At 40.9% G+C, this 24,907-nt stretch overlaps 1 protein-coding gene across 6 annotated transcripts in view; it reads left to right on the plus strand.

Moving 5' to 3' along the window:
* tmtc4 (transmembrane O-mannosyltransferase targeting cadherins 4) overlaps window positions 1-24,382 on the plus strand; it is a 131,227-nt gene extending 106,845 nt beyond the window's left edge. For all 6 annotated transcript variants that reach the window (XR_008572546.1, XR_008572549.1, XR_008572548.1 and 3 more), the window contains one exon: window positions 15,041-24,382. The gene's annotated coding sequence lies outside the window, so the exon portion shown is untranslated. The remainder of the gene's footprint in view (window positions 1-15,040) is intronic.
* The last annotated feature ends 525 nt before the right edge of the window (window positions 24,383-24,907 follow it).

Consider the following 24,907-nt stretch of genomic DNA (forward strand, 5'->3'; position numbering starts at 1 on the left):
AGCTACAACTCAACTCTCAACTTATATTCTGAACTTATTTTCGCTGATAAGATCTACTTTTCTGGGTAAAACTAGTGTATAGGTGCCTATAGGGATGTTATTTCATGTTTAGAGGGCCCTAATAATGTTAAAACACATATTTAGAAAACAGTAAACAGGTTTTTCCTATGCACTTAGTACCAAAATATTCTATTTATCAATAAGGAATCCTACTTTGCTATCTACTATCATGGTTGGGTCTGGGACCAATTAACTGCGATAAATGAGGGATTATGGTATATCTAATTTTCTAAATGTTGTTTGTTGATTAAAATGTTCTCAAACAATGTCTAACGTGGAAATATATCATACATAAATTAAGGGTAAAGAACAAAATTTACAACAACAAATATGCAAGAAGAAAAATTTTACATTTTAATTTAATTGAAAATAATTTCTTAATTTTATTTAAATTGATTACATTTTTATACAATTTAAAAAAAAAGTTATGTCATTTGTAATAACTAGATATATTTTGAAACAATTCTATTTAATTGTAACATTTTTATTTACTTTTAAATCATTCTATTAATTTGAAGTCATGAAATTTTATGATGAAAATTTTATCATGAAAATTTAAAAATGTCCAAAATCATTTGCCAATTTAATTAACTATAATTTATATGTGTATATATATATATATATATATATGTATATATATATATATATTTTTTTTTTTTTACACAGACTGGGTCTTTAACATAGTTTTGCAGTCTTTTGTCGCACAATTGTGTCATTTCCAGTCATTAAACAAAGAAAATAATCACTTTAACATAAAATTTGGTTAGGATTTGACAATCTTGTGACTTAAGTGTGCGTGTTTTTAGGTTCTCATGTCCTCCTGTTAACATTATTAAAAACACAGAGGGACCTCAAGACGTGTCCAGCCCACCCGTGTCTACCTGACAATTGATGGCCCCCGTTCTGATTAGAAAGGGGATGAGCATCTGCCGGGCCATCCATTCCATGGCAAGCCGATTACCATGGCGATGGGTAATTACGGCGGTGGTGGCGTCTTTTAGCCTGCTGACGCCACTTTGATTGCGTTCACCGACAATTATAGACAAGCTTAGCATGTCCGTCCACCCCGACTTGCCCCAGAACCGCCAATCACATGGGTTCCCTCCTGGTTCCCATCAGTTGAGAACACAGGCCCATCATGGTATCTCCGGGCCACTTTTAATCGTCCCTTTCTCTCCTGGTAGCTTCCTCCCACAGTTTATCTTCTGTCTCGTCCACCCCACCCCCCACCCCATGAGCACAACAGCAAGTGTTATTACGACAAAGCTCCCGCTGCAGCATTAATTGAAGGGAGTTACGGTGGGACAGAAACAACGGGGGGTGGGCGGCGTCCATTATCACTCCTGCTTTCAACAGGTCTCACATTTAGAAAACTGCAAATTGCCAAAACCTGCAAGGGCAAAATGTTTGACGTTTTGTGATCTGCAACCATATGGCACAGGCAGAGAAGAGGCAGTGGAGGGGGAGGCTTGGGCTGGGCACCGGGGGTGGGGGGCGTATGAGGCAAACAGATAAATAAATGCACAATGCGATATGAAAATGTGGCCAGTGCAGGAAAACAAATCAAGAAAATGATGATTATTTGGCGTTATTAATGAGCCTGCAAAGAGATGTGTCAGCCACTCTCCCCGCTGGGGTCCTGGTGGCCATCCCCCTCAACCATGCCCTTGCCTCCCGTGACGCTGACAACAGCCATACTGTGGATGCTAAACAGCCCACTGTGATGTCCAGGAGGGTGCAGGACTACAAGTTCACATTGAGACAAACAAGGCCTTCCCTGCTAGCTTTTGTGACACTTGATAAACGTTAGCCGCCTTCATGAAGTCTCATAATTACTTAACCTGGTTTTGCCACGTCCTTAATCTGACCTAATGTGGCTATTAAGCGGACTTAGCAATCAAAACAACAATTAGCAAGAACTGAAAAGAAATGGTGACTTCCGGTCATGGCTTTTCATGCACTTGTGTGGGAATCCTCTTGCAACACAAATGTATACTCTCTAAAATCCATCTTGTCGCGACCCTACTCATTTTAGGCAGATGGTTTTACTGTGGAAAACTTGACAAACCACACCACATTGAACACATCAGCTGGAACAAGACATGCTAACATACTACAACAATGGAGGAGAACCAGGGTCTGCTGTATTTACTTCTCCAACATAAAAACACTAGTTTTATCCAAGAGGAGGCTGAGGGCAGGACGAAAATAGAGCATTGCAGCTAAGTGGAGTTTTCGGAGTATAACACGGCAGCGTCCACAGCAAAAGGGTAAGATAATGTAAGCATTCATCCTCAAATTTGATCTCAGAGGAGACTCATTGCTGCTACAAAAATGGAGACCATGGAGTAAAATACACATATACAGATAAGTCACAGCTAAAGGGCAAGCGAATGGTAGCCGAAGGTCCTCAAAGTGTAACCTGAAAAGAGACTGAAGGCAGCAAGAAAACAAAGAGCTGCAGCAAAGTGGAGACTGGAGTATAACACTGCAGCATCCACAGAAACAGGGGAAGCTAACATTAGTGTGTGTCCTCAAATTTGATCTCAGAGGAGAATGGGGGCTTCTTGAATACGTTATAAAGCAGTATCCGATTCGGATAGTGCATTTTTGCCGAATATGAATATGAAACGAGTACGTCCGTCGTAATCGTGATGAAAGAAAATCCTCATTATGTATTCACTCTTTCACGCTCTGTGATTGGTCAAACACAGCGACCGCCCCTCCTGAGACAGACTGTGCAGGCTGGAGCCACGGAGGAGTTGATCGGCGCCTCATTCACGTACACGGTGCAATTGGCAAGTTGAAAAGGGTTCAGTGGCGTTGCCCGCTGCCTCCGCTTTATTAGGTTTTCCTCAGCTTGCCTCTATTTGGGTTTGTATGGGAAGTTACTTGGTAAACTTGTTTGGTAAAGTACGCGGTGCATTTGACCAGACGGCGCTGGGCAGGCTTGTGTTGCGTCAGTCACTTATGCAACTCAATTAGGGTAGCATGACCACTTTTTTCCTTGAAATGTATTTTTGTCTTATGCCGTGAAGTCATCATAAGACAAGATTACTACCTCCAATGTAAGAACGTTGTTCATTTTCAGTTGGCAGTACACAGACAGCAGTAACAGTAACCTGCATTGACTGGCCACAGCATTAGGTACACCTGCACAGTACAGAGCTGCATCAAGCATCTACATGCATGGCTATCATACTACATTATGTACATAAGCAAGGTCAAATATCACACCCCTCCCTATATGTTGCAGTATGCACGTTGCAATCTTAAACTTGTTTGGTAACGTATGTAGTACATTTCACAAGATGGGTGTATACGGCTCATGCGTCAGTCACAGCTGGGGTTTTTTTTTTCGTCTGCTTGCTTAGAATGTGGCTAGTGACAAAAAAACAGTTGGAAAACTTTGTTCGTAGTACTGAATGTGGTGCTTTTGAGAAAAATACAGATTATTTCCCTGTTTGCCATCGGTGGATGTTTGCATGAATCACCAACTTCACACAGATCATTAAAAAAAGAATTCCATAATGACGTCTGACAGATGACTTACACACATACACAGTACACATGGAGATGAATAATAAACAATAAATATAGCAACTTCTGATCAAGCCATGTCCATTTCAGACTTGAAATCATGTACAGATTTAAGCCCCACACATTTCCAGTTAAACTACGCCCACGTACGCTTTATGCCCTGCCCACTCCGATTACAGGTACGGATACGGACCATTTAGATGGGCGAACAGATACAGATAGTGGTGTACTCGTTGTTCCCTGGAACCTACCGGAGCCTAACCCTAACCACTACTCTTTAGTTACTCATTAGTTTGTCATTATTTCCTCTGTAACTACTCTAAATGTATGTGCCTTAGTTCCTCAGTAGCTACTCTACTCATTAGTTCCTCATTAGTTCTTCATTAGTTCCTCAGTCACTACTGTATTTTTGTGGTACCTTATTGTAAAGTGTGACCCAAAGGGTAACTAGGCTAGAGACTGTGGACTACAATCCTGCAGAGCAGTAAGATAAGCTAACATTTGGATGTGTCCTCAAATTTCATTTAAGAGGAGACAGCAAGAAAACGGAGCGTTGCAGCAAAGTGGAGACAATGGAATATAAAACTGCAGTGATCAGAGCTAAGGCACAGCAACAGGGTAATCGAACGTTTGTCATTTCTATCCTCAAATGTTGCGATGGGGCAACCAGTGGTTTACATCATCTGTGTGGTATCTGCTTGGGCCATGTGGAAACCTGGATCACTAGGTACTAGGTACTAGAAATCGTATCTTGTGGTACCTGTGAGTCCCTGTTTTTGCTGATGAAAAAGTGTGAGGGTGAAAATGATATGATGAAAAGTAGTGCTCTATTATCTTCCCAGCCAGCCAACTAAGAGCAAAAACATCTTTTGTTCTAAGCCAAATATGTCTTCCAGGAGGTCTTGTTTGAGACTGTAAATTTCCTGAAAGCGGTTGAAATTAGGATCTGCCTTATCCCGGTTACAGTCGCGGCGTGGTACCGACAAAAACAGATGAGTGTTTCTCCTGAGGGAGCGAGTCGCGGAGTATGGAATCACTTAGCACTGTTGGCTGTTATTGCAGCTATCATAAAAGGCAACGTGCATGGGAACTCTCTCTGTAAAAACTGGAAAATGTTTGTTGCTATAAAAACACATTAATACAACACAGCGAGGTGGAAGTGCACGGCGAAGCAGAGTTAACAACGCCATAAAGGAGTAGGAGGGGTTTTTCCAATTTTGTGTTAATGTGATGTCTTCTGTGCTACAATGAGCTGCTACAATAAAATATTGTACGACTCCAAAGAAAAATTTTGAAAAACCCCATGAAAGATCAACTAATACACAGGCATTAGGATTGCAACGCAATACATAGAACACAGTGTAACTTCAATTTCCCCGTCTGTATAATAAATAAATAAAAAACATTAGGCAATATTTAGTTTCTAATATAATTTTTTTTTTAAGTAATACTTTTATTTCTGTATTAATTTATTAACAAATATTTTAATACTTTTAAAGTACACCAAAAGCCTTGCAAGCATTTTTTTCATTTTAAATACATTTTATGCCCCACTTATATGTGGTATAATTCAATTATAGTATTTATTTTTTCAAATTTACTCTAATATTACATTTACAGTATCTGAGGGCCTCCTTTTTCTCCCTGATGTGTGATAGAATCCATGCACCTGCCCGTAGGTCTGCCATGCAGCCTCGACCCACCGGTGGTGAGTGAGCAGGCAGATTGGCAGGAAGTTTAAACAAGAGCAAACATGAAAATAAAACACAGGAAGCTAGCTTAACTGTAACTCCTCCCGGTGGTTGTCTTCTCTTTTGGGGGAGCCCAATTATCATTGCTTAAAGGGATTAATTACTCTGAATTCTCTTTCTGTTCTTTCCCCCCTCGCAGCAAACGGGCCATAAATCCTTGCTGGTGCAGCACAGACTGCGAGGAACACTGGGATTAGCATAACAAGTTAGGGAATCACTAAAGTGCCTCCAGAGAAAACAGCATCCCCGGCACACAGGATGCAGGATGGGATTTAGGAGGGCTATTTAAACGGAATAAAAATGTTTGGGGAAGTGGGAGAGGCGGGGACATGGGGGGGAGGACACAACAAAGGTGATTTTCTTGTAGTCCAAACAGAGAAACGGATATGCATACAGAGCGCCAAATGTCATAGGTGGCATCTAAATGAAGTACTCTAGTAGGAACCGCGAAACGGTGTTATGCGAATGGACAGACAGATGTTTACATGATGTACTGTATGTATGTGAAGGACCAAGTCATAGGTGCATGTGAATGGACAGACATGCACACAAATGGACAGACAGGTGTTTGACTGTGTGTTGACAGAATGCATGGACAGAAATATGCTGACATCTTGGGTGGGTGTGAAAGGACAGATGTGTGTATGTGATTGGACAGATGTACTGTGTGTCTTCACTGTAGATGTATATGAATGAACAGAAATGCATTTGATTATGTATATATATGTACATGTGTAAATTACAGGTGCATATGAATGGACAGACCGATGCGCACATTTTGGGGGCATGTGAGAGGTCAGACACGTATTTTGATTATGGATGTGAATGGACAAACAAGGACAGGCAGATGTTTGCGTTACATGTGTATGTGAATGGACAGGCATTTGTTTACCTTAAGGGTGTATGATGTTTAAATTATAGGTGTGTGTGTGAATGGACAGTCACATGGTTACATAATGTGTGAATGTGAATGGACAAATGTGTTTTGATTACTGTGTGAATGGACAGACATTTACATTTAGTACTGTATGTATGTGAAAGGACAGACAGACATTTCCGTTACAAGTGTATGTGAATGGATGAGCATATACTTGAGACTTCATTATGCCACAGTGTCACGGCTCCTCTCCCTCCAAACTCTCTGGCAGAGCATGACGTGCTTATCCAAAAAAATCAGGCCGGACAGCTGGGCTCTCGGAACATTTAGAAATCTCGGTTAAAAGATGTTGAGAAAAGCCGTGGTGGTTGTAAATGTTTTATTCAAGTGTTTATTTAACTTTAATATGTGCACATGTAAACTGTTTCCCGTCTGTAATGAGATTTTAATATGTTTGCTGCTGCCGCTTGGCCCATGCGCTCTTGTAAAAGAGACTTTTAATCACAATGAGTTTTTAACCTGGTAAGGTCAAACGAAGAAAAATCAGACGGTGAGATTGCGAGTACAAATATGTCAGCTGTCTTTATTTTTACAGTTGTCAAAATACTATATGAAATAACAAAATGAATTATGATGGCTGATAAAGTCATTCAACAAAAGCGACAGTTGGACTTGTGTTTGTGTTATTTCTTGTTTTTGACATTACTTCCTGTTGACTTTTATTTTGTCATGCGTATTTCCTGCTTTCATCCTCCTGTGGTAACTTTACTGTGGTTTTGTGTAATGCTGGTAGCTGCCGAATTATGACTTCAGTTTCATTTGCATGTGTTGATCTGTGTTTGCTTGCTGCTGCTTCCTGGCAATTTTTGGACTATTTGGAAGACAAAGCATATGGCTGGGTTTCATGTGACGTTACATACTGTATGCTTGTTGTCTGCCCCACCTCGAAGAGATGGCAAATAAGCGTATTTGTAACTAGAAGTCATCAAAATCAAAACAAAATACCGCTTACCTGCGCTGTTCTTGCATGTGGAAATCATTCAACTATTTATTTCGTAAAATTCTATTACTAAGATAGTCCATCATAACGGGGAAACAATCAGGAATCAACCAAAAACTTTTTTGGTGTTTTAGGATGGTAAACGTTAGAAGCATCATTTTCATTATGTCTGATGCCGAAATAAACTTTCACTGATTTTCAGTCGTCTTGTTTTCAACTATTTTATGTCTTCATTTGGATCAAATCATTGAAACGACATGCACCGTTATTCCCTTTTTTAATCTCCAAAAAAATGCACATGCTTGCCGATCGTCTGCTCACCGGAAGTGACACAAACTGCCTGTCGGTCACGTGGTTGAAACCCAGCAATAAGGGGGAAGATAATAAATGCACAAGATCTACAGATGAAGACAGGACATTTTTATTCTCCTCAGATATATCCTGAACATGCAGCTTTGGGGCCCCCTGTTGGCTTGGGGGCCCGAGGCAGTCGCCTAAATCGCCTACAGCCCTGATGTAAGGCACAGAGATGGTTACGTTTAGTGTAGGAACAGATTTGTGTTGGTTTATGTGCACTTTTTATCATGGAAGTTTACAAAAATGGACATCAGTTCCAGGCAGTGGATGCCAATTTTTGTCTCACTCCCATTTGTTTTTTCATTTTGAAACTCTTTTTAGAACCTCCTTAAGATCAAACAGTGCAAAATTCTTGCAATTTTTCATCTGGTCTTAAAATTTGGATCAGGAGTATATGTGAACTGACAGACATTTACATTAAGGGTGTATGTGAAAGGACAGGTGTATGTTTACATTACATGTAATGTTAAATTGCATTAAATTATACCTAATAAAATGAAGTTGAGGTTGGGTAGATCACGTTATTTAACAGTCAGTGAAGCATCCGTGGAATAAGTCACAAAAAGGGCTGCTAGGCCGCAGGAATTGAATCTGCCGTTTCGCACATTGTCATCTGCTGCGACGAGAAGAAGTGAGTGCGTCTTTTTACAGTTTCTCCGCTAAAGCTCAACAACTTTGCCCAAGCGAGCAGATGGGCTGTCTAATTAGCAGTGCTATTCTGTACGTTGTTCGATGAGGAGGGAACGGCTTCCAGACATTTTGACACATTTTATTAACACATCATACCTTGGAGCGACGCTTCTTCTTCCTCTTCAGCAGCACTCTTTAGTTAAAAGTGGGCACAAACAGACATGCACGTTTGTATAAACACTTACATGCATGATGGGCACAAAAAAAGTCAGCCTCGCAAAACCAAACACCCAGTGTGTATGTTAATATGCACAATTAGCTCAGCATGCATGTGTGTGTGTGTGTGTGTGTGTGTGTGTGTGTGTGCGCTGATGCTATCTGCGGACGTTTCAGCACCGTGATGGGTTAGACTGCAGCTCAATCGGTGCCACCAAGGCCTCCTGCTGGGCTCCACTTAAAGGTGGTGGCGACACAGCAGCACCCACCCACCACGCCAGTGTAGGATGCAGAGAGATGTGCACACAAAAAACACTGTATGAAAAAAAAATTCCATCATCAGCAGCATGGTTTTTTGCCATCCAGCAGGCGCTCATTGCCATGGTGATCCTGATTAAGAGGCTTAAGCCCATGCTGATGGTTGCTGGGGGACACTCCCATCACCATGGTGATGGTAAACGGCAGGACACTTACATTGTCATGGTGATGATGGCCATGCCAACCAATAAGATGATGGATAGATGCCATGCTAGGGACGTGACCGGAATGACCATGTCTTCTTAGCCTTAGGGGTGGTTTTCATGAACCGTATCTTCACACCACCAAGGGGAAACTTACTTTTGACACTTTGTCGACAGTAAACAGTGAAGGCTGCAGACAAAAACAATGCAGCTGTTTGGGATGGCTTATTGCATTATATTGGATAATTAAGCTGTCCAAGTTGTTACAAACAAGCATGACCTAATTTGGCTTGTTAGCGTGACAGCAGCTTGAAGCCACTGCCTCATGGATTTTGCCATTGTTTGGCCTATAATGGCCTTTAATGGCCTACTTTGCTAAGTATAGTCAAACCTACAGTATAATGCCGAACACAATCTTTCAGTGTCCCTGTGGTCGAGATTATTTTTAATATTTGTCTTCCCTTATGTCTTTGACAACAAGCCTATCGACTCTGGTTCTCCATTTAACTTTTTACAGATTTTGCAGTTGGCATTCAAGGTGCATTGAATTTTCCCCTGCCTCTTTAAGTCACATGCTGTCTTGGCGATGTCGGTGTTGGGTCAGATGCTCATTTATGTAGGCCAGTGCTTCTGAAATTGTGGGCCACTCTGTAAGAGGCGAGCGGGACTTTCGGTATCAGTGTCTTCATGCAGTGCCTGCATGCATGGTATTCATACTTGAATGCTACACAAGCTTCCAGCTAGGTGGCAGCAGTGCTCAAACTAATCAGTAGGCTGCCTGTCCAACCCAGCAGAGTAAGTACACAGGAACACCGGGGTACAGAGCTGACGGAGGACGAGCGATGGAGAAGTTTCTGACAGAAACAAAAACACAAACGAAGGAGGAAGTGGTATCGTTGACATCAACACCCACCCTTTTTGATTGCAGAAAGTTGGCCAGTTGTAACTGTTGAAGCAACATCCACTTCATTTGGTTCTCTTCTGTCTAGACCAGTGGTTCTCAACTGGTTTGGCTGTGGGACCCACCACCATTTTTCAACTAAAACTTCTTAAATATCTTAGATTTCAAAGGGCCTGTTTGCAACAATTAGGCGGCTGCATACAGGGTGCTTACTTTCTAACATGTTGCACGCATGAAATCCTGCCCACTTCCTGCTCAGGAACAATGGATGTTTATCCACAAATTCAAAATAAATTTGAACAAAAAGTGTGTGTAGAGGCTTTCAATATTTGAGGAGTTGAATGGTGATGATCCACCTGGACGAGAGATGAGACTTAAAGATTTCTTAAAGTCCAGTTGCTCTGAATCAACTCCTCAGATAAACAAAAAGCACAATTCAAAATATACACATTTTATTTTTTTCTGATTAACTCTGCAGGTAAGTTTAATAAAAAATAGGAGGTCTATTTCTTCTGTAGACCACCCCTCTGCCTGGGCCAATAGATCTAAATGGGCATGAATAGATCAAATCGGGCATTAAACTGCACCTGCGAGTCTTTATCGTGTGTTGAATTCCCCACGTGACGCAACATGGACACACATGTTAGCATTACGTGGACATCTGAATGGACTGATGGGCAAATAGTTGAAAGCCTGCAGCAGAAGTTAGAAAATGTACTTTATGATCTTTGATGAAGTCATTATCAGAGGTTGTGGGATGACAGTACGCCCCTCTCACCTTCAAGCAGGGCTGTGGTTACCAGCACGCCATCAACCGAGTCAACAAGTCACGGGTAGTGTGAAAACCGCCCGCCAACATGGACGTCGGTTTCCAGAAAGTGTACGAGTGGAAATATTCCGTGGAGAAAGAAGAAGACCGAAGAGTTCGCAGTGTAAAGAATGGACAGACCGCTGTTTGACAAATATTGTGAGACGTGCTAAGAAGGCTTGCTGCTGTTTTCTTTGCTGACATCAACATAAATTTTCCTGGCGCGGCTTCTCCTGGCCCAGCGTGGGCTCTGCACTGGGAAACCGGAGAGGAAATTCTCTGAGTCACGAGGGAGCCAAATCAAAGAGCCGGAGCTCGGAGACCTCTGGCACACTGAACTTGGCCGTGACCCCCTCCCCAACAATCTCTTTCACAAACAGAGTGAAAGCTACACATTCAAACAGCCTCTCACAGAGATCAATTCACCACAAAAGAAGCAGGAAGCCCTTCTACTACACACTACTGCACCGCTTGACATGATTGCTCAACGCTGTAGCGCTTTTTCTTCCATGCACTAACGTTTGGTTTGTTGGGTAAAGCTTCCAATTTGTGTACGAAACTGAAATACAGAATCCCTTGTTTATCACGGTTCATTGGTTCCACACCCGACCATGATAAGTGAATTTCTGCGAAGTAGAATTCCTTTTTTATAAATTGAATATTTTCATATTTCAGTTAAAGCACAGAAAACCTGTCACAATATTCTAAATACATTTTTAACATCATTAGACATGAACAAACACCCTTATAGTCACCTTTACACTCCCATTACCCAATATAGTAGACATAATAAGAGTAAATAAGCCATTTAAGACATAAATAAGACTCATCCTCGTGTGTGTTGCTATAAATGTGTTCCCTAAGGTGGCAGGTGGACAGGAAGTGACGTTGGGGCCTCACAGTTGAGTTTTAGCTCGGCATGGGTTACTGCAGCAACAGCAGCCCGTGTTTTTATTAGGGATTATGGTGCATGTTGTGAAATAATTCAAAACATGCAATTAGAGCCTGTTCCCCCAACGATGTCTGGCGGATGTGTGTCTCACCCAACATTACAGTAACATTGCTGACACCTAGTGACAAGTGTACAATATTACATGTCATTCACAGCGTATTTTACTTCATTTATCCAATTGTATGAAAATGCTTAATTTAGGCAAAACAATTGTAAAATTTGCCTTAATATGCATATATTCGATTAATAATCGGTCATGTTTAACCACGAAAACAGCATGATTTATTCATTAATATATTTTGGAAAAAACGTGATAGGGTGAACCCGCAAAATTCCGCAAAAAGTGGCGTGGGATGACTGTAATTGTTTTGTACTATTCACCCTGTTTGGGACCGACAGCTGGGATATGGTACCCAATGGGCCAAAACAAAACAGGAAGTGAATAAGGAATAGAAGAAGACAACACTATACTGCGTCACGCAGGTCTACTTGCAATTAGGAAATAATTTGCAACAAATTAATTTACAAAATGTCAGATTCATAATTTAATTGTAAAATGTAAAAAAAAAAAGATGTATTTATACTGTATTTAATCATCAGGTGTTTTCATTTAGTCTGCATGTAAATGGACAGTGGCATTATGTGTACACATGTTCTCCACACCTGCTGACAAGGGAGTCCAAATTTAAAGTTGAGGCGCCCTCAAAACGTGCTTATTTTTTTGCAATGTTCAATCACTGCCAAATCATAGAGATTATGTAAAAAGATAACTGTACAATGCTAAGTTCATGGAAAACGGTGGCAAATGAAACTTTGCACTCACAGAGTATTCATGGAAGTGATAACAGATTATTGGACACCACATCATTTTTAGATATCAATAAAAATAACGTTGTGTACACATGGAGTCATTTGGGCCCCCTAACTATAGGCTAGTTTCTTGCGTTGCAGCTGGTGTGTGTTAGAAGCAAAACAGAAGGTGTTAACGCATGTGATGGCAGAGGACATGAACGTTATTGGATTTCCAGAGTTCCTGTAAGTTCCTGTGAAAGTCCTTCCTAATATCAGAGCCACTCAATAAAAGCATGATATTCCTGTCAGGCTCAGGTCATCAATCATCATCATCATCAATGACCATCAATCAAGAAACGATCAAACTTTATCCAAGATTTTATCATCACTACACCTCAATAATGTAACAATTCCAACCATGGACGCTCACAACTCTCACCTAATCTCGTATCAAAAATATACAACCAAAGGTGGCGAGAAATCCTTCAATACTGGATAAAGCAAAATTTGTTCTTGATCAAAAATCACTCAACTCTTTGCTGTTCTTTGGTATTACCGTATCTAACTTATTGTGTGGATAGTGCCGTGTATATAGAACATCAAACCCTTTATTTTTAATTTAGCAGCTGATTTAGTACATTTTCAAATTGCTAAAATATGCATAAGGTTAACAATGACTTGTTGCCCAAAAACGTCATCCAGTATTTCTCTGTAAGAGAGGAGAAATACTGTATGATCTCAGAGGAAAATTAAACGTGAAACACTCTTCTATGCGAGAACAACGCTGAAAACCCACAGCATTTAAATCATGGAACGGCAAGGCATTGAGCAAGGAACTCAAACAATGTACCTTGATGAGCGAATTCAAAAAGCAATACGAGCAGTTGATGTTCGCGAAATACAAGGAAGAATAGTCTTTATTATATTTATTGTTCTGTCGTGCTTGTTTTTATTTTGTATTATTTATTCATTATAACACTGATTATTATAAGGAATAATATTACATGGAATGCAGGAAGTGAATAATATGTACTGCACAACATGTGGAACGGATGGAGGGTAGGATTAAATAAGCTTTGCTTCTTCCTACTCCTTTTGGACATGTGGAACTGTGAATTGATTGATGAGATTTATTCCATCGTAACCTTCATGCATCTTCAAATAAAATTCAACCAAAACAAACCAAACTACTTCCACATTTCTTAACCAATTCACCTCATTCCAACGTCAAGTTATTCAACAAAGTCAGGACGTTCATGCTATTATCCGCAGCACAAAAATTCCCAAATGTTTTCTTCCGAAACGCAAAATGCCTTTGATCTAAAGTGTTCTCAACCGATTCAGACCGTTCCAGTATCAAAGCATTCAACTAACTAAGGACTTTCAAGCCATTTTCCACATACCGAGAATTCCCACTTTTGTTTGTTCCTATTTTTCGGAACGCAAAATGCCTTTGATCTAAAGAGTTCTAACTACTTCCACATTTCTCAACCGATTCAGACCGTTCCAAAGTCAAACTTCAAAACCCATTCAGGACATTTTGCCTTCCCGATACATTGTGCTGTCATGCTAGGTGTTAGCATGCTAACATTAGCATACTAGCATTTTTAGCTATTTTCATGGGTAGACGCATATATAAACACACTATCATGCTAGTTAATGAAATGAATTAGTTACCGCCATTATTGCGTTATTTTTGACAGCCCTAGAGAGGACGCATGTAAATAGACAGCCATACAGTATAGTAGCATTATGTGTGTATGTAAATGGTCAGATATAGTGACATTATGGAAATATGGGGGTAGACAGATGTTTACATTAAGTGAGTATGCAAATATACAGACATGTTTAAATGATGGGTTCATGTAAATGGACAAAGGTTTAAATTATGGTTTATGCAAATGGACAGACATGTTTACATTATGTGTGTACAATGTACAGTCTAGAAATAAAATGAATAAACGTCATTGGATGCTGCAGTATTATACTCCACAGTCTTGTTGTTGCCTTCAGTCTCCTCTTTCATCAAATTTGAAGCCACATGCCAACGTTAGCTTACGGTGTTGCACTGCCTTAGCCCAGGGGCTGCACTATATTCCACTTTGCTACAGCACTTCGGTTTTCTTGTTCCCCCCAGTCTCTTCTTGGATAAAATGTGTCTCCTAAGCAAGAGTATCCTCCATTGTTGTTGCTGCTGCTATAGACTCTTAAAGCCTTCAATGAAGTTTTTGTAAACACTGAAGACAATTGCATGCATCGGTCCACATCAGACCAGTGAGGTGTTCAGAGGAGGCCTCATTAAAACTGTCCCCACCATACACACACACACACACACAAAGTCATGAAAACAAGGGCCACTCTGCGTGATGATGATGATGATGTAATTAGCACCAATATGCTGAAAATGTCTCATTGCCAGGAAGTGCGGATACGGCGTCATGCTTTTCCACCTCAGCTCCTTCCAAAAGGAAGCGCGGCCACAATGGCCAGCATAGGGGTGGCGGTTTGGGGTTATGTCCTTCCACACCATTGCACAATTTAAGCAATGACGAAATGAAGTTTGTGGACAAAAACACTGCAAAGAAGACAAAAGTGCATTTATGATAAGGACTCCAGGTGAGAGAGGGTGCAGCTGGCTGGAAATGGATGAATGGATGGATGCTCTTCCCTCTGACCTTTGTGTCTGTCTTTGCAGTGGAAGAGAAGGCTTGTCCCCCACAAGCATGGAGGGACAAGTTGGACAAAGCAACTTTCAGATGCCACCACAGAAACTTCGGTGCCAAAAGAAGGGAGGTGGAGGGCGATCAAGCATGGTATCTTTTTCAATTTTCAGTTCAATCCCTTTTTTGGTGAGTATTCCATGTTAAACTTAAAGGAACAGTTAGTAATAATATTTTTTATTGTGTTCTAGCCTCACTTAGTCTCCTATACTTTTAAGCCTTTGTAATGAGACATGCTTCATAATGTGTTTGCATTATGGCCTTTTACAGGTGTTACAGGAACTAATATTGAAACCACCGTAAGGAAAAATGTTGTTGGCAAAGTAAAGAAGCCAACTTAATGCAACATTGCACAGTAATGTTGCAGAATAGATTGCTAAAAAATGCAAGGGACTGAATTAACAACAATAAGGTAGAATGTCATCACCTCAAAGCGAAGTTTGAACAAGCTCTCACGCAAGAGCAAACAGTAACATAGCACAATGTATGATGACAAATGTATGCATGTGTTATTCAATTGTTTAAATATGGTTCATATGTTTACTCAAGAAATGTGTTTTTAAAGCAACAGTAAGGAATAATTTATGTCGATGGTATGTAACGTCAATTTAACATTGTCTGATCATTTCAGTGTGTGTGTGTGTGTGTGTGTGGCAAGATGTGTATAAGCACTGCGCCGGCATCAACAAAGATGCTTTTCTCTTCCTCACAAGGAAGTGTAGCATCAGCATAATTTTGAGGTCCATTTGTTATGTTTTTTTTTTTTTTGCTTTAATGGAATAAGTTACTTCTGTATATGAACTTACTGCATGCTAGTGATCAAGATTTGACTCTAACCACCTAGGCGAGGTCAAGCAGGTGTCAGGCAGGCAGTGGAACCTTGGTCCCATTCATTTGTCAGAGGTGGTCCTCACCTGTCCTCACCCCCCCCTCCCCCGAGGAGCATTAAGGGGTAAAAAGGATAAAAAGCAAAGCAGAATTTGACAATTAGCTGGTCTTGCTTTCATTTCCCTGCTCATTTAAGCACGACCATCTTCAGTCCAATTTCCATAAAAGTGTTTTTTGAGATATGCTCTAATAAAACACTCGGTCTTTTCGCAGTAGACGGGCGACACCCCTGTTTCAAACCTTTCACGGAACCCCTGCTGGGTGTATTGATAAGCAGCACTGAACCCTGCGGTCAGTGTTTAATTGCATTATTTGGAGTCTTCTAGTCACCCTCCTCTCGCCTTCTGGATGGGAGGAGAGAACAAGTGTTTACTGATAAAGTGAGGCCGACATGGGGGGGGGGGTGTTGTGGGAGTTCTGAGTACGATATTGATGGGTAATCAATTTAAAGCATCATGTTGAAGAACCCATCATTTTAAAAGAAGAAATAATAAATATAACAAATAATTGCTAATGCTGAATAGAAATGAATGAATACATAAAATACTGTAGACAGTAAATAACGTATATTTTGGCAATACAGTGGAACCTTGGTTTTTGTCATTAATGCAATTTCAAAAGGTCTTACGAAAACTGAAACGTTTGCAAACCGAGGACATTTTTAATGTTAATCCAATTAATTCATTAAAAACACCCAAAAATATTAAGAAAAAAAAGTTTTATAGATAATGATGATACTTTTACATGCAGAAATCAATGCAAAATAATTCTAAATAATAATTGAAATTGATAAATGAACATTTGACATGATCACTTTTACCTTTATTGACGGCCAGCAGCCACGTGGAGCGGAGATGCAGGAAGGGAAAGGAGGGGATCCACACTGGACTTAACTTCACGTGAATTCCACCAACAACAACTTCTCAATCGTGTTATATCCAAGAATGCATGCCCTAGAACTGTGCAGTCACATGCATTCACGGTAAACAAAAATGACATGTGCAGCCAGGGACCACAAGCTGGATGTAAACAAACCTTTTACAGAAGCTTCTGTGGCTTTACCAGGGTGCATGTAAAAGTCACAGCTGTTTTATCAGTGTAAAACAAGGTGGAGGTGACCAGCCATTTTGGCCGAGTAGCCATTGGAGTTAACCCGCTGCTAGCTGTGTGTAATCAGTCAACATTTGTCTCGTCAGTCGAGTTGGCAGAAGAGTAAAAGTGGTCTCCAGCACCAAATGAAAGCCAGACACTTGACAAAGCAAATGCTGATTCACCAGCAGCAAGACAAAAACAATCAGCCAGGTAGCAAAGATGATGATGACAGACAGGCGACAGCTAGCAGGTAAGTTGTTAAGCCGCCAGGTGTACTTTTAAAAACTCATGCAGCAAAACCAGAGTTTAGTTAGATAAAATTTAGGTATAGGTTACACTAGAACTCACCTTAGGAACGGAACTCATACGTACAGTATACTGAGGACCTGCTGTAAGTATGATGAATAATAAGATTGGTTGCATTGCTATTCAATTGGCAGCCTATTGCTGCTTTGCAGCATGAAGGGCAGCCATTGCTCTGCAAGCAGGCTGATCATTTCAAGATTTGGCTTAATGACTGACAGGCTAGCGGAGGAAACAATTGCAAGTGTTTTAAAGAGGCCACGTCCACTTACGCAGAGATGAATGCGTCATAGTCAGCTTGACAATTACTCCTGCTGTTTTCTTCAGATGTCATCATTGTCTTCAAGTGCTCACGGCTCCATCTTCTATCAAAGAGGGATAATGAGCAACTGTTTGCTTCGTCTGCAGGTGGACAAATGGACCACTCAGTCATTGGCAGTGGTATCCAAGCACTCAATAGTGTAGTGCACAGAAAAGTTGTTGATTTTTTTGAGTCCATGAACATTGAAGGATTTGAAAACGTTCGCCTGTGCAGGCTCTTAGACATGGAAGCTACAAGTTGGTCTCCTCCCGCCAGTTATAAAAATAATATTAACAGCCAAAGGTGCATAAAGGTGCATGATGGAAACACAAACTGAAATACTAAAAATTCTCAGGGCGCTGAATCGATTGCAACTGGACTGTTTAGTTACAATGACCTGGATGAAACAAATACGACAAATAATTTGTGCTTTCATATGCACAAGCATATGAGCGCGACAGAATAGAAATAAATCGAATTGAAGAATAGAATAGATCTAATCCACAAACTCAAAGCACACAGTGAGCAAGAGCAAATTCACAAAGTAGTCCAATCACATAATCAGTTTGACCACTCGTCCTATTTCTTAGCTGTGAAAACTGTGTTACCTTGGATAACAGAAATAAAAACTAGAAATAATCCATAAAATCAAAGCGAGTTGTTTACCTTTTATATTACTTGTGTTTCTGGCATTCATTGTGGAAAGCAAAGGAAGAATTTAATTGTACGATGAAACTTGTATCCTTGCTGTGCATATATAATAAACAATATCCTATCCTAGTCAAGTCATATAATTATGGTGACTGCTTGTCCTGTTAGTTATTGATAACCAATATGATAACCACCACAGCTGCCTAATAGAAAAAACGAAAGAATAGAAATAATCCTCAAAGTCAAAACCCAAGGTGCACTCACTCATGCAAAAGCACATTCACAATGTAGCCTATCCTGATCATTCATGCGCTCCTCCCACCAGTTATTAATGATAGCAGCCGCCTTGCACATTAGCAACAGCAACTAAAATGATACATGAAGTCAGGAAAGTTGCAGTAATACAGCGCTGTGTAATGAAGTGATGGCATGTCCTGGGATTGGCACAGAATGAGCCACCTTGCGTGAAGCCACCTTGTGCTGGCGCGCTCGGTTCCGCTTGGTTCCACTCAAAGAGAGTGGAGGCATGTTAACACACACAAGCATACGCTAATTAAAAATCCACACACCGCTGCCACAATCAATATGCTTCATTAATTTGTCTACACATCACCATTGAACATTCATTTTAATATGTAATGCTGCTTTAAAAATACTTGCTTCACATGCTATGTCAAGAAAAATATATCTACAGATACATATACAGTCAATCAATCGCGTATACATCATAATGAAATCATTACAACTTCCTTCCTGTTGCAGCACCTGATCCAAGAGTTGCAGTGTGAGTGATATACATTTCACCTGTGATTAATGTTAATGCAATTTTGGAGCTAGCTGTGCATGCCTCACCACTAACGCGCCCTGATTAATTCTCCCCGAGAGTCAGGAACATGGGAATAGTTTTCCTCCGGCTCCGGCAATAACCACGCTGCCCTGCAGAATTTTCTCACACTTCAGCCAGGCGGGATTTCTTAATTCTGCCCCCGCTTCTTTAGAAAGTGTTAATTTGATAGGATTCAAATCTCACAGGTCGCAAAAAAGGTTGTTATAGTCCCCAGGATGTTTTTTCTATTAAAAGAACACTGCAAATTTGAATTGAATTGAATTTGAATTGAAAGTCTCACTTTTAGTTCTGCTGGACCTGAGCACTGGCTTTGACACAGTTGACCATGTGATCTTATTACAGAGGTTAGAAAGCTGGGTGGGAATCTCTGGTACAGCTCTAAACTGGTTCATTTCCTATCTGGAAGACAGAAACTACTTTGTTGGAATTGGTAACTGTGTCTCAGAGCAAATGGCTATGACTTTTGGGGTTCCCCAGGGGTCAATCCTGGGACCCCTATTGTTCAATCTGTACATGCTTCCTTTAGGCCAACTAATACGCAACTATGCAGACGACACTCTATGTGTCACTGACGGGTCCTGCAGGTTTACTTTGTCACTGCATCAAACAGATCTGTGTGTGGATGCAACACAACTTTCTCCAGCTAAATTCAACTGAAATAATGGTCTTTGGCCCACAAAAACAAAGAGAAAGTGTTATTAGGCACCTTGAGATGTTTTCTCTAATCATCAGGTTAGAAATGTAGGGGTAATAATGGACTAAGACCTGAACATTAACAGCCACATTAAATCAATAACATCATCAGCTTTTTACCATCTAAAAAGCATTGCCAAAATCAAGGGAATAGTGCCTAAACCAGATTTAGAGAGACTAATCCATGTCTTTGTTTCCAGCAGACTGTAACGGCCTTCTCACCGGGCTCTCTAAACGAGCAGTAAAACAGCTGCAGTACATCCAGAATGCTGCTGCTCGAGTCCTGACTAGAACCAGGAAATAGGACCATATTCGTCCAGTACTCGGGTCTCTGCACTGGCTTCCTGTTGCTCAGAGAATAGACTTTAAAACAGCTCTGCTTGTGTACAAGTTTTTTGATGGTCTTGCGCCAAAGTACATCTCTGACATGTTAGAGCCACATAAACCATCTCGAGTGCCCAGAGTCAGGATTAAACACGGTGAGGTTTTGTTTCAGTTTAATGCTACCAAAATCTGGAACAATCTTCAGAAGATGTGTGACAATCCTCAACTTTGGCAATGTTCAAATCCAAGCTGAAAACACTTCTACTCAAATGTGCATATGACAACTGAAAGTATTTTACCTGCACTCTTCATCCTTAATCTTTTTGGTTTCATTGAATGATTTCTGGAATGTTATGTAATGATTTTAGAATGATTTTATGTTTTTATGGAATGGTTTTATGAAGTGGTTTTACACTTATTTTCTGTAAAGCACTTTGAATTACCTTGTGTATGAATTGTGCTTGATAAATTAACTTCCCTTGCCTTGCCTTATTGTCTCTCAGAGCCAGCTAGCTTTCCATCCTCTGATTGGTTGATCAGAGCAAAATTGTTCCATTCAGCTAAGTCAAGCACTCAATGGCTGGCCGAGGTGGAAATTGGCATCTCTAGTGTGCGAGTAGATGTATTTTATTTAAAAGATTTATGACTTTGTCATTAGATAAATATTTATTCTGAACTGCCCTTGTTGTAGTGTACATGTTTTCTTGCCTTGTCTGCGCCCTTAATCACCGAACCATTTTATTTACCTCGTCACACTTGTCTGAGCGCCCTCTTTACAAGCACCGGCGATCATCGGTGGAAGTTAGTTCCTAATGCTCCAAGTTAGTAGCAGAAATATCTTCATCTTCCAATACATCTGTGACGATACCATACTTGCCTCTGTTTGTCTGGCTGGTTAAGATTTGCACCCTTCTCAAAATGAATCCAAAGACGTTCCAAACACCGACATGCTGGCTAGCTAGTTAGACTAGAGTAATCGCCTCTGTTGGTCTGGCTAGTCAAGTTGTCAAGTTGTGCACCCTTCTTGACATTAACCCAAAGAGTTCCAAACTTCGGCCTTCAAACGCAGGCTAATTAGCTAGCACTAGCCCTGGCTCAGTAGCGCTGGTGGCCGGCGCGCTGGCCCTGGCTAGCTAACCTGTGCGTTTCGCCGGCAGCCCAGGCTCTTGCGTTGTTTGTAAGGCACTGTCAACCGATTGCTTCTCTTGCGATACCCGGTGCATGTCTCCACAATCGATTAATGTCATTATTTTGATTATTATTGATACAGGAGTCTTTTACCGGCGAATCGTTATCGTTCACATCCCTAATAAAAGGATTCGTCCCGATAGAATCTGTTGCCGCCTTTTAATAAGATGCAGTGAAACTTAGCCCCATCTTTCATTTTATCTTTAATGCTTCTGTGCAGGAGCAAAGCAGACCTCAGGTATGGAAGATGCCACAGTTGTTTCTGTCCCAAAACTGAATAGCTCAAAGTTGTTCAACGACTTCAGACTGGTGGCCCTTACGTCAACTGCAATGAAAACATTAAAAAAAAACTTGTAAGAGCAGAAGTCCTCAAGTCCAACCCAGGGCCTGATTGACCCCTTACAATTTGCCTACAGGCCGCAAAGAGGAGTTGAGGATGCCACAGTCACTTTATCAAATTTGGTTTTGCGTCACCTGGATTGCCAGGATTTTATTTGTGGATTTTAGCTCAGCTTTTAACACCATCCAGCCCCAGATTACCGACTCTTAAATGATTTTAATTTGAGCAAGAATCTTGTGGGCTGGATTCTGAACTTTTTAACTAACAGGACACAGAGAACAAGGGTCAGTAGAGTCTGACCTTGTCTGTAGTTCTACTGGTTCACCACAGGGGTGTGTCCTATCGCCTTTACCTTTAACAACAACAAAAGTGCACTTCTTTCACTACCTCCTCTACAAAAATGTCAATTAGGATAATCCACAACGTGTTTATGGAGAACACACAAGCCTTTTGTTCACTGAATCAGAATTACTGAAATTCAGCAATCTATACAACAGCTAAAATTATACACAAAGCAAACAACAACCTGCTCGCCTATAATGTACAACAATTCTTCTCGACAAGAGAGGAGAAATACGACCTAAGGGAAAAGTGTGGGGTTAAATTATGGAATGGACTGAGTAAAAAATGTCAACAATGTATTAATATGAGCCATTCCAAGCATTTGATGTTTACAAAGTATAAAAAAAAACGAAGAAAGCTGAACCACAGTGTCTGATATCATTACTGCTATTGCTTCCGTTTATTAATTAAAAAGACACAAACTAACTTATCACCTGTTATTGATTTTTTATGATTACTTTTTTTTTATTATTATTATTATTATTATTACTCCTGAGATTTTGTTTTTTTGGCGGATTAGTAAAAAGTTGCATCGAAATGGGAACAGATCACTTGAGTGAAAATGATGTAATATGCCAGGCACACCTATGTGTGGCACTGTGAACAGACGCGCAGACTGAACCAAACAACAGAAGAAGAAAGAATGCGTGCACATACATTAAGTATGTCATCTTCCGCTTTCCAAGGCTCATCTAGACTTACAAGAAGTGGAATTACTTCTTCCAGTCATTATGGAGTATAAGACAACAAAATATCAAGAGAATGTCGACTGGGGTGAGTCATGCCAGTCCAAATATTCAGATATTATGTTGGCTTGACGTCAAAGCTCACTTCTGGTCACGTGAACATGAAAAACAACAAGCCAGCGTTTTCAGACTTTCCCACTCTGGAAGCTGTTTTCAAAAAATACTGTTTCAGGGCACCCAGAACACAGTCTCCGTGTGGATGAGAGGCTGAAAATGATAAAATACTTGGCCATTTTGACCTGTGAAAACATTTCTGTGTGGACAGACCCTTAAAAAGCCAAACATGATCTAATTAAGGGGTTCACGTGTGTTTAAAAGCTACTTTTACATCAATTTATTCAATAATTTGTTTTTTTAGGGCATATAAACGTACTGACTACTGTTGTCAAAACGTACTTCTTACACCCTCAAGCTCAGTCCTTGCTAGAAGGAGCATTGCAGCGTTTGTCCGCTCCTTTTTTACGGGGAAGCACAAGAAGAGACTTGAATGTGACCTCCTAAGGCCTCCTTATTCACACCACAACAACAACAACAACACACAAACTTTACTTAACCTTGAAAAGAAAACGAAACAGCAAAATCCAATTAGGCTCATTTAAAACACTCCCAGTGAGAAATGTTTATCCTTTTGGTTAAGAGATAATGCATTTAAGTCCCTGTACACACGGAAACGTTCAAGGGGTTTTCTTTCGGTGAGTTGAAAAAACTGTGCCGGATTAGTAAATAGTTCCATCCAGACTGTCACACCTTGACGATTTAGGCAGCGCATGCCTGACGTGATCATTTTGATGGCATACGTTGAACTGCCGACGTTTTTTTTTTTTTAATTTTGGGCGTATACATAGCGTATTCATAACAAGGTCGACGTAAACATGACGTATGAGTAACTTATATAGAACGTTTCTATAACTTATAGACAACTTATATCAACGAATGCGTAGTGTGTTGCCGGTGTTCATAATTTATGCCCAACGCCTGTCACACCTTGACGATTTAGCCAGCTTACGGCAACGTATGAAAAAATGGGCCAATACGCTGGCGTACGTCCAATAAGTTATGGGTAAGTTTTGTATAAGTTAAGAGCACGCTGAAGCACGCCGGCATACGTCATAGTATGTCCAAGTCATCCAAAAATGTTGTGCATGCACAAAACATTTCGACATATGTCAACATATGATTAATACGTCCCGCATCCGCGGGCAATTAGTTATGCGATCGTTGACGCCCGTTCACACACGTTATTTGTAAGTTACGTACAAGTCAAAATACGTCAACATACCTTGAGACAGAACTGTCTTCTTGGCGAGTGAAGATGGAGAGGAGGAGAGGCTGTCGTGTTTGTATTTGCAGGTAAGTTTGCAGCTTGACCAGTAGAGGGCACTGTGACACTGGGAATGGAACCAACTTTTGATTTTTTTATCAACTTTATTAATGCATTAGCGAGCCACAAATCAATGAGTGGTAGCGTATGCAGCCTACACCAGGGGTCTGAGACCCGCGGCCCCCGGGACGATAGTTTGCGGCCCCGTCTTAATATGAAAAATTTATATTCGTGTGGCCCGCAACTTTGATATGAATGACACTTGTCGTGTGCGGAGCTGAACGAACCAATCACAGTGACGCATATGGTCTCGAGGGTGGGACCTCGGCCGGGCAGTACGTCCAACGTGTCCCTGCGTTGTTGTTGCTGCTGTTGTCCTTGTCTCTTGTCTCTTTTTTTTTTGTCCCCCTCTTATTTCCCCCCCCCCCCCCCCCCCCCAAAAAAAAAAAAAACGTGTCACCGCCTTCACTCGTTCGATCGCTCATTCATTCATTCCTCCACTCATCTGGGCAGAGGAGAAGCTGTGAAGCCGCTGATTCCGCTCTGTCTCCGAGGAATGAATGAATGAGCGAGCGTTGGACGTGCTGCCCGGCCGAGGTCCCGCCCTCGAGACCATATACCTCACTGTGATTGGTTCGTTCGGCCGAGGTCCCACCCTCAAGACCATATACCTCACCGTGATTGTTTCGTTCAGCTCCGCACACAACAAGTGTCATTCAGGGCCTTTACAGATCAAAAAACGGTGAAAACGATGTAATACACAAGCCACACTGTAAAAAGACACACAGATGGAACCACGTGACACA

This window comes from Dunckerocampus dactyliophorus, chromosome 9, assembly GCF_027744805.1.
Source record: "Dunckerocampus dactyliophorus isolate RoL2022-P2 chromosome 9, RoL_Ddac_1.1, whole genome shotgun sequence".
NCBI lineage: Eukaryota > Metazoa > Chordata > Actinopteri > Syngnathiformes > Syngnathidae > Dunckerocampus > Dunckerocampus dactyliophorus.